We start from the raw sequence: 11057 nt of genomic DNA on the forward strand, positions 1-11057 counted from the left end.
TGAGAATTGCTACTCCAGCTTTCTTTTGGTTTCCATTTGCATGGAATATCTTTTTCCATCCCCTTACTTTCAGTGTGTATGTGTCTCTAGGTCTGAAGTGGGTCTCTTGTAGACAGCATATATATGGGTCTTGTTTTTCTGTCCATTCAGCCAATCTGTATCTTTTGGTGGGAGCATTAGGCCATTTACATTTAAGGTAATTATCAATATGTATGTTCCTATTCCCATTTTCTTAATTATTTTGGGTTCGTTATTGTAGGTCTTTTCCTTCTCTTGTGTTTCTTGCCTAGAGAAGTTCGTTTAGCATTTGTTGTAAAGCTGGTTTGGTGGTGCTGAACACTCTCAGCTTTTGCTTGTCTGTAAAGGTTTTAATTTCTCCATCAAATCTGAATGAGATCCTTGCTGGGTAGAGTAATCTTGGTTGCAGGTTTTTTTCCTTCATCACTTTAAATATGTCCTGCCAGTCCCTTCTGGCTTGCAGAGTTTCTGCTGAAAGATCAGCTGTGAACCTTATGGGGATTCCCTTGTATGTTAATTGTTGCTTTTCCTTTGCTGCTTTTAATATGTTTTCTTTGTATTTAATTTTTGACAGTTTGATTAATATGTGTCTTGGCATATTTCTCCTTGGATTTATCCTGTATTGGACTCTCTGTGCTTCCTGGACTTGATTGATTATTTCCTTACACATATTAGGGAAGTTTTCAACTATAATCTCTTTAAATATTCTCTCAGTTCCTTTTTTTTTCTCTTCGTCTTCTGGGACCCCTATAATTCGGATGGTGGAGTATTTAATGTTGTTCCAGAGGTCTCTGAGACTGTCCTCAATTGTTTTCATTCTTTTTTCTTTATCCTGCTCTGTGGTAATTATGTCCAGTATTTTATCTTCCAGGTCACTTATCCGTTCTTCTACCTCGGTTATTCTGCTATTGATTCCCTCTAGAGAATTTTTAATTTCATTTATTGTGTTTTCATCATTGTTTGTTTGCTCTTTAGTTCTCCTAGGTCCTTGTTAAACGTTTCTTATATTTTCTCCATTGTATTTCCAAGGTTTTGGATCATCTTTACTATCATTACTCTGAATTCTTTTTCAAGTAGACTGCCTGTTTTCTCTTCATTTGTTTGGTCTGGTGGATTTTTACCTTGCTTCTTCATCTGCTGTGTATTTCTCTGTCTTCTCATTTTGCTTAACTTACTGTGTTTGGGGTCTCCTTTTCTCAGGCTGCAGGTTCACAGTTCCCATTGTTTTTGGTGTCTGCTCCCAGTGGGTAAGGTTGGTTCAGTGGGTTGTGTAGGCATCCTGGTGGAGCAGACTGGTGCCTGTGTTCTGGTGGATGAGGCTGGATCTTGTGTTTCTGGTGGGCAGGACCACATCAGGTGATATGTTTTGGGGTGTCTGTGAACTTACTATGATTTTAGGCAGCCTCTCTGCTAATGGGTGGGGTTGTGTTCCTCTCTTGCTAGTCGTTTGGCATAGGGTGTCCAGCACTGTAGCTTGGTGGTCGTTGTGTGGAGCTGGGTCTTAGCATTGAGATGGAGATCTCTGGGAGAGCTTTCGCCATTTGATATTACATGGGGCCAGTACGTCTCTGGTGACCAATGTCCTGATCTTGGCTCTCCCACCTCAGAGGCTCAGGCCTGACACCCGACCAGAGCACCAAGACCCTGTCAGCCACATGGCTCAGAAGAAACGGGAGAAAAAAAAGGAAATAAATAAATTAAAAATAAATTTTAAAAATAAAATAATTAAAATGGAAAAATTATTAAAAATTAAAAAGCAATTTAAAAAAAGAAAGAGAGAAAGAAAGAAGAGAGCAACCAAACAAAAAAAAAAATCCACCGATGATAACAAGTGCTAAAAACTATACTAAACAAAACAAAACAAAACAAAAGGACAGTCAGAACTCTAGGACAAATGACAGAAGCAAACCTATACAGACAAAAATCACACAAAGAAGTATACATATACACACTCACAAAAAGAGGAAAAGGAAAAGAATATATATATATACAAGGAAGAGAGCAAGCAAATCAATAAACAAATCTACCAATGATAATAAACTGTAAATGCTAAACTAAGATGAACATAAAACCAGAAACAAATTAGATGCAGAAAGCAAACCCCAAGTCTACAGTTCCTCTAAAAGTCCACTGCTTCAATTTTGGGATGATATGTTGTCTATTCAGGTATTCCAGAGATGCAGGGTACATGAAGTTGACTGTGAGATTAATCCACTGCTCCTGAGGCTGCTGGGAGAGATTTCCCTTTCTCTTCTTTGTTCGCACGGCTCCTGGGGTTCAGCTTGGATTTGGCCCCGCCTCTGCATGTAGGTCGCCTGAGGACATCTGTTCTGTGCCCAGAGAGGACAGAGTTAAAGGAGCCGCTGATTAGGGGGCTCTGGCTCACTCAGGCCGGGGGGGGGGGCGGGACGGAGGGGTACAGAATGCAGAGTGATCCTGCAGAGGCAGAGGCCAGCGTAACATTGCAACAGCCTGAAGCACGCCATGTGTTCTCCTGGGGAAGTTGTCCCTGGATCACGGGACCCTGGCCGTGGTGGGCTTTACAGGCTCCCAGGAGGGAGGTGTGAATAGTGACCTGTGCTTGCACACAGGCTTTTTGGTGGCTGCAGCAGCTGCCTTAGCGTTTCATGCCCGTCTCTGGTGTCCGTGCTGATAGCCGCGGCTCATGCCCGTCTCTGGAGCTCATTTAGGCAGTGCTCTGGATCCCCTCTCCTCGCGCACCCCAAAACAATGGTCTCTTGCCTCTTAGGCAGGTCCAGACTTTTCCCGGACTCCTTCCCGGCCAGCTGTGGCGCACTAGCCCCCTTCAGGCTGTGTTCACGCAGCCAACCCCCATCTTCTCCCTGGGATCTGACCTCCGAAGCCATAGCCTCAGCTCCCAGCCCCAACCCGTACCGGCAGGTGAGCAGACAAGCCTCTCAGGCTGGTGAGTGCTGGTTCGCACCAATCCTCTGTGCGGGAATCTCTCCGCTTTGCCCTCTGCACCCCTATTGCTGCGCTCTTCTCCATGGCTCCAAAGATTCCCCCTAGCCCACCCCCCGTCTCCGCCAGTGGAGGGGCTTCCTAGTGTGTGGAAACTTTTCCTCCTTCACAGCTCCCTCCCACTGGTGCAGGTCCCGTCCCTATTCTTTTGTCTCTGTTTTTCTTTTGCCCTACCCAGGTACATGGGGAGTTTCTTTCCTTTTCGGAAGTCTGAGGTCTTCTGCCAGCGTTCAGTAGGTGTTCTGTAGGAGTTGTTCCACATGTAGATGTAGTTTTGATGTATTTGTGGGGAGGAAGGTGATCTCCACGTCTTACTCCTCCGCCATGTTGAAGGCACCCCTATATCTTTTTTTTAAACCAGCAAAACTCCAAGCAGTTAAATATCCTAACAGAACCTGAAAATGCAGAGTCACATAAATATCTGAGAAATATTTTATAAGAGAAATTCTTGTCAGTATAAGAACTCTGTGTTTGATTCGTTTTCGTAATCTACTTCTACTGATAATTTAAAAAATGAAGCTACCTGTTGAATCTGCCAGGGTGATGGCTTTTATCTTAAAATCAGACCTTTAGTATATGTTATGTGTGTGGGGAGAGCTAAGGCTTTGTTTATTTCCATGCTTGTAGGAGGCTTTCACTGCTCGGTCACATTATTTCAAGCAATGAAATGATATTTAGACATTTATAGTCAATTGTTCTGTGAAAAGTTAGTAGAGATCCCAACTCAAGCAAAAGGGCAAAGAATGACTTAAAAATTTTTTTTTAAATCAATGATATGGGTCCAAGTGATGATTAGTAGTCATAATACTTGATTTATTTCAAATTACACTTTTCAGTTTTGGAAGTGCTTTTACATTCATTCACAACAATCCTCTCAGGTAGATATTGTAATGCCCATTTTAGAGATTAACAAGAGGCTTTGAGGTTTTAAGTGCTTTGTGCAAAAATCACACAGTTGGTAATTTTCTGATTAAGTGATAGAGTGCCATTTCCACTAAACTGCATGGCGAAAAGTCACTTAAAGACATGAGAAAAATCTTAGAGTTCCTAAAAAGATTAGAATAATATCCAGGGGGAAAATGGATTAATTGTAATAAAACTAGATAAACGTATGATAAACGTAGATATGTTCATGAACATATGTGATATAGCCAAACTGTAAGCAATGTAAAGGCAAGATATAGATATATCTTAAGAAAAAATATATATAGTTTAGGAAAATTTTCTGTAAAGTGAATTACTATTAAATGAAGCTTATCTTCTCGCTCATTTCCATTTTAAAATAAAAGGCACATTGCATAGAAAAGTATCTTTGTGTATGGTGAAGTAACAATTAAAATGCAAAAAGTACTTTTAACAATACCCAAAGAGAAAAATAAACATTTCTGATAAATTATAGGTATCAAAAGACTTCAAAACCCAAAATACTACACCGAGCTAAAACATTTTCCAGAGACACTGGAGCTAGAATCATGTCTCACTCACCTTGTAGAACATTTTAATGCTAATTTAGGTGGTTCTAGAAGACTTCCTTGGTTTTAAAAATCATCTGGATCTTTTTACTAAAGCTGGGAATTATCTTAACAGGAAGTGCAACTTTTTATTTCATATTAGAGCTAAAATTTAGAATGCAAGTACCTGAATACAGAAGCAGCACTTCATTTTACCTTCACACTGAAGTACATGGTGAAACAGGAAGAAATATGGGCAAGGAACAGGAACACCAGGTTTCCCGTGAGGTGAAAGAGTGGTTCTGAGAGTATTGGGTGCTTAAACTCAGAGTCAAGTCTTGGCATATCAAAATCTTAATAAAGATTTGTCAAATTAATAAAATTAGAAATGAAAAAGGAGAAGTTACAACTGACACCACAGAACTACAAAGGATCATAAAAGACTACTACAAGCAGCTATATGCCAATAAAATGGATGACCTCGAAGAAATGGAAAAATTCTTAGAAAGGTACAACCTTCCAAGACTGAAACAGGAAGAAATAGAAAATATGAACAGACCAATCACAAGTAATGAAATTGAAACTGTGATTAAAAATCTTCCAACAAAAGTCCAGGACCAGATGGTTTCACAGGTGAATTCTGTTAAACATTTAGAGACGAGCTAACACCTGTCCTCAAACTCTTCCAAAATATTGCAGAGGAAGGAACACTCCCAAACTCATTCTACAAGGCCACCATCACTCTGATACCCAAACCAGACAAAGATATCCCCAGAAAAAGAAAATTACAGGCCAGTATTACTGATGAACATAGATGCAGAAATCCTCAACAAAGTACTGGCAGACAAAATCCACCAACATATTAAAAGGATCATACAGCACACTCAAGTGGGATTTATCCCAGCGATGCAAGGAGTCTTCAGTATATGCAAATCAATCAATGTGATACACCATATTAACAAATTGAGGAACAAAAACCATATGATCATCTTAATAGATGCAGAAAAAGCTTTTGACAAACTTTAACATCCATTTATGATAAAAACTCTCCAGAAAGTGGGCATAGAGGGAAGCTACCTCAACATAATAAAGGCCATATATGACAAATCCGCAGCAAACATCATTCTCAATGGTGAAAAACTGAAAGCATTTCCTCTAAGATCAGGAACAAGACAAGGATGTCCACTCTTGCCACTATTGTTCAATATAGTTTTGGAAGTCCTAGCCATGGCAATCAGAGAAGAAAAAGAAATGAAAGGAATCCAAATTGGGAAAGAAGAAAAACTATCACTGTTTGCAGATGACATGATACTATACATAGAAAATCCTAAAGATGCTACCAGAAAACTACTAGATCTCATCTATGAATCTGGTAAAGTTGCAGTATACAAAATTAATGCACAGAAATCTCTTGCATTCCTATACACCAACAATGAAAGATCAGAAAGAGAAATTAAGGAAACAGTCCCATTTACCATCACAACAAAAAGAATAAAATACCTAGGAATAAACCTACCTAAGGAGGCAAAAGACCTGTACTCAGAACACTGTAAGATACTGATGAAAGAAATCAAAGATGACACAAACAGATGGAGAGACATACCATGTTCTTGGATTGGAAGAATCAATATTGTGAAAATGACTATACAGTGATGTTAAAAAAAAACATGGCTGGATCCTGTTCTGACACTAATGCCTGTAATTATAGGAGGATTTGGGGGCTGTCTGGAATTGGTAATGTGATCTCTGATTCTTGTTAGTCTCCCTAGGTTCACAGCAACCTGTCAACGTTACAGTTCTGAGTACTTGACTCTTAATTGTCTGGCATGCATGATTGCAAAATAACCCAGATTGGATCATGCATTTGCACTAGTGAGCCTTTGACTGCAGGTGGGCCTGATGTTCTGCGAAATCCCAGCTTCCCGTTTGGCCCCTGGATCCACCCAGGCCTGAGGTAAGTGGTGGTGGACCTCTACAGATGGTGCTGCCCTGGCTTGGCTCTTGCCTCTGGTGGCAGCAGCCTAGGAGGCTTATTATATTATATTTTATTTATTTATTTTATTTTTGGCTGTGTTGGGTCTTCGCTGTGGTATGCGGGCTTCTCATTGCGGTGGCTTCTCTTATGGAGCACGGGCTCTAGAGCGCAGGCTCAGTAGATGTGGCGCCCGGGCCCAGTTGCTCCGCAGCATGTGGGATCTTCCTGGACCAGGGCTCGAACCCGTGTCCCCTCCATTGGCAGGTGGATTCTTAACCACTGCACCACCAGGGAAGTTCCATGGGAGGCTTCTTTAAAGCTCCTTTACACAGAGGGAGAAGGAGAGGGAGAGAGAGGCCTGTGTGTGGAGAGAGAGCACAAGCACAGGTGATCTTTAAAAAGTCTAAGGTGATTGAAATCAAGGCTGATTAGTAAAGCAGGGTTTATGTAGCAGAGGGCTCCTGTGTGCTGATTGGCCCAAGGCTGGTTTTTAGGGGCAGGTAAACTGGCCCTTCCTGTGCCATCTTCCTCTCTACGTAGTGGGGTGCCCCTTCATGTTAAGTTGTGTTTTGGGTTTTTTTTCCTCTTCTTTAGCAAGAGAAGTGCTACTTCTCAGTGCAGTTCAGGATTGAAATTTAGCTTGGAATCCAATATGTAGGGAGAGAGGTGTAACCTCTGTATTTGGGGACTTTACTAAAAACTGGCTCCCCTCATCAGAAGTTGACCATGAGGAAGTCAGGAATGGAGTCCATGAAAAGTCGATGCTGGAAACATTCAGGATCCAGAACGGTTTATCTGGTAACACTTTGGTCTCCTAGACTGAGGGTGATGGAGAACCACTCCACTCCAGAGGCCTGCAGCCGGCAGAGCCGGGGTCCTGCTCCCACCGCCCCTGCTTCGGGGACAGTGCCCCAGAGGCCACAGCTCTCCACTGCTCTGTGTCCTGGGCCAACTGAAGGGAAGGCTAGGCCAACCCCAAGTTCCTGGGCCCCTCTTGTCCAGTAGGTGCCCTTTAGCAACCAGCAGCAATGGGTTATCTAGAGTAAAATTTCCTAGGTACTTGGTTTTTATTTTTTTGTTTGTTTTTAATTGAAGTATTTATTTACAATGTTGTGTTAGTTTCAGGTGTGCAGCAAAGTGATTCAGTTATACATATACATATATCTATTTTTTTTCAGATTCTTTTCCCTTATAGGTTATTACAAAATATTGAGTATAGTTCCCTGTGCTATACAGTAGGTCCTTGTTGGTTATCTGTTTTATATATAGTAGTGTGTATATGTTAATTCCAAACTCCTAATTTATTCTTGTTAACGTGGAGATCCCTGCTGCCCTTGCATTTGTGACCATTACAGCAGACTGGAACTTTAGCCAGCTTCTGTGTCTCAGGCATGATGCAGCAAGGAGGGCTTTTTCGTGGCTACTTGCATCCCTCTGCTAGAGTTAGCAAATCAGGACCACACTGGGAACGTGGACCCTTTGGGATGGGTGCTGGAGACTTGGAGGAGGATGGCCGGAACTTTGAATGGGAGAGCTTGAGTATTTGCGTTCTGGGGTTAGGGCTGGGGCAGGTTAGTTACCTTCTCGCCCGATTATGTAGAGGCACAGCCCTTATACCTGCTACTTGTGTGTCCCTCCACTTGACGCTTGTGAGAATCAGTGCCACTTTGGAAACCTGCCACCAGAGTCTCTCCCACCTCCCCCAACATCCTCTGCCTTCTACTCCAATTCAGTGATTGAATCAGCTTGGTAAGAGTCTCCACTAGAGTCTAGTCTAGTTGTCAATTAACAACCTCCAGTAATTAGTTTATATACATTCCCCAGTGGAAGTGATTTTCTGTGCAATTATTTTAGTCTTTGTTATCAAGCTTTTTTATTTTCTTTCTTTTTTTCAGTCTGAACCATTCCAGTTACCTTCCTAATTTGTTTTGTCATCCTGGTTCCTTTAACACTGAGACTCTAATATTTCAAACCAACATAGCAGGGCCTGGCAGCTCAAGGCACTGAGTAGTGCCTTAAGTGATGTATACCAATATCTATGTATCTCTATATTAAACAAGTTGCTGGAAGTCATAGAGGTTGCTTTTAAAATGAGAAGTATTTATTGTGGATGAGTCTTTGAATGGGAATGAATCTCTAAAGATTGTGCATGTCCTCGTTGGAGGGGAAAGCGAACCTCAACAGAGTAGGTAACGCCTGCGGGGTGGAGGTCTGAAAAGTTTTGAGAAAAATAGGTTACGACAGCAAAAACAATAACAGACAAAATAAAAAGCATCTTAGTACTAAAAGAGATCTTAGGAAAGCGTGAGAGAAAGTCAGACACAAAATGCTAATAAAATGGAGGTTCAGGGCTTCCCTGGTGGCGCAGTGGTTGAGAGTCCGCCTGCCAATGCAGGGGACACGGGTTCGTGCCCCAGTCCGGGAGGATCCCACATGCCGCGGAGTGGCTGGGCCCGTGAGCCATGGCCGCTGAGCCTGCGCGTCCGGAGCCTGTGCTCCGCAATGGGAGAGGCCACAACAGTGAGAGGCCCGCGTACCGAAAAAAAAAAAAAAAAAAAAAAAAATGGAGGTTCAAGTGAGAGACAGTTTCTATAGAGCAGATAGAAGAGATCAAAAGATTGTACAAAGCCCAGACGTTAAGAGGATACCAGTAGTGGGAGGGATGGTTTGGGGCTCTGGATCTGTATAGCCCTGGGTGACTTTGACTAATAATGACATGCTTTAAACAAATATAGCTTACGCACCCATATTTCTCACATGTATCTATCATATTTATGATTGTTCAGTTGTGCCAATGAACCATATCAGCTGACTGTGGGGCTGACCACAAACTGGGTCTCCTCTTGGTGGGTGTCAGACCAAAAGACACAATCAAGCCAAAGATCGGGAGAAGGAAGGACTTATTACTTGCAGTGAGGAGAACACCGGGGACCTTTCCCAAAGCAGTGTCTCCCTGAACAGCAAGACTGGGGAAGTTTTAAGCTAAGGGGGCACATGCATATTCATGAAGGGGTTTGGGTGGTATATGCATATTCATTGAGGGGCTTGAACAGAGGAGAATTCAGCATAGAATTGGGGCACAGGTTGAGAGAATCCAAACTTTAGCTGATTGAAGTCACAAGTGTCAGAAAAGGTCAACTCATCTTCTTTAGGTTCCAGTTGATCTGGTGGTTGAGTGGGTTTTGAATTCTGCAAAACAGCTCAAGAATGTGCTTCAGGCTAACCTTTACCACTGAAACAGAACTGGGAGTCTTTACAACCTGACTTATTATCTTGCTATTGTTCCTTCTCTTGCCCCATAAGAGTCATTTTGTTCCCTTAAGATTATTAATTACTGAGACCTGTTCAAGGGCAAGCATTGCGGCCAGGCTTGGATCACAAAATGGCTTAGGCCAAAAATGGCTTCTCTTATGTCAAGAAAGCCATGCCTGCTTCTCTTTCTCCAGGGACCCCCTACCCTATCTGCTCACAGGGGTTGAGTAAGAAAATTGAGGCAGTCACAGAAAGCTCCTCAGGGGCATTTCCTTTACCTGGCATTAACAACGCTCCAACTATTACACCTTCATGGATCCCTCAAATCAGAACAAGACCCTAATCATGGTGTACTCTTCATTAGTTATTTGTGGATATATTTTACCCCCCCATTTGACTATAACTTCAGTGAAGGTAGATCTGTGTCTAACTGTTTCGAGTATTTCAGGCTTTGTCATGCACATGTGTACGGTCAGCATTGAAGATGGCTGCTCTCTTGCTCTCTACCTCCCCTGCTTGACCAGTCCCTGCTTCACTCACATGACTATCCAATCCTCTTAGTTATAGGGCTTAATTAGTAACTGCCTACTTGCTTGCGCCCGGCCCCAGCTGCTGGTTTCCCTGATGGGCCAACCTGATATCAATTCCACCTGTAAATGGTAGCCTCCTTCACCCCCTCCCTTCCAAAGTAGCGAAGATTGCTGCCATGTTCTGTCCACTCTCTGCCACACACAGTGGGGTGTTGCTCCAGGACCTTGCTTCAGATGTGTAAGATCTGCTGTCCGTAATCTTTTGATGTCTCTGTTGCTGTCTCCAGGCTGTTTCTTCGGTTTCCAGGCTAGCAACTACAAAGCTTGCAGGCCTGTGGGGTGTAGCCCAACCACATGGAACCTTCCTAGACCTTTTTATATTCCTTTTCTCCTCCTCCTCCCCTTTCCCCTTTTCATTCCCCGCTTTTCCTCCTCTTATTTAGTAGGCAGTACAGGCAGTGACTCAAATTTTGATTTACGAACGAATTGTTTAGGGATCTGGCTAAAATGTAGATTGACTCAGTACGTCTGCAGTTCTAACAAGCTCCCAAGTGATGCCAATGTTGCTGATGCCACTTTGGGTTGAAGGGTGTAGAAAAATGATTGAGCACAGGCTTTCCAGTCAGTGCCCTGGGTTCAAATCAAAGTTCTGGCTCTTACTGTTTAATTGTGGGCAGGGTTAAACTCGCACCTCCTCTGTAAAATGAGATACTCATAGCACCTATCATGACACAAAGTTGTTGGGAGGATTAAATAAAACAATGTAAGCAGCCTGCAGTCAGGGTAGACTTTTAGTACGAGAACAGTAACGGGTGATTACGGTGTGGGGCGGGGCGGGGCGGGCCGGGC

The sequence above is a fragment of the Leucopleurus acutus genome, assembly GCF_964270905.1.
Source record: "Leucopleurus acutus genome assembly, chromosome: 12".
Classification (NCBI taxonomy): domain Eukaryota; kingdom Metazoa; phylum Chordata; class Mammalia; order Artiodactyla; family Delphinidae; genus Leucopleurus; species Leucopleurus acutus.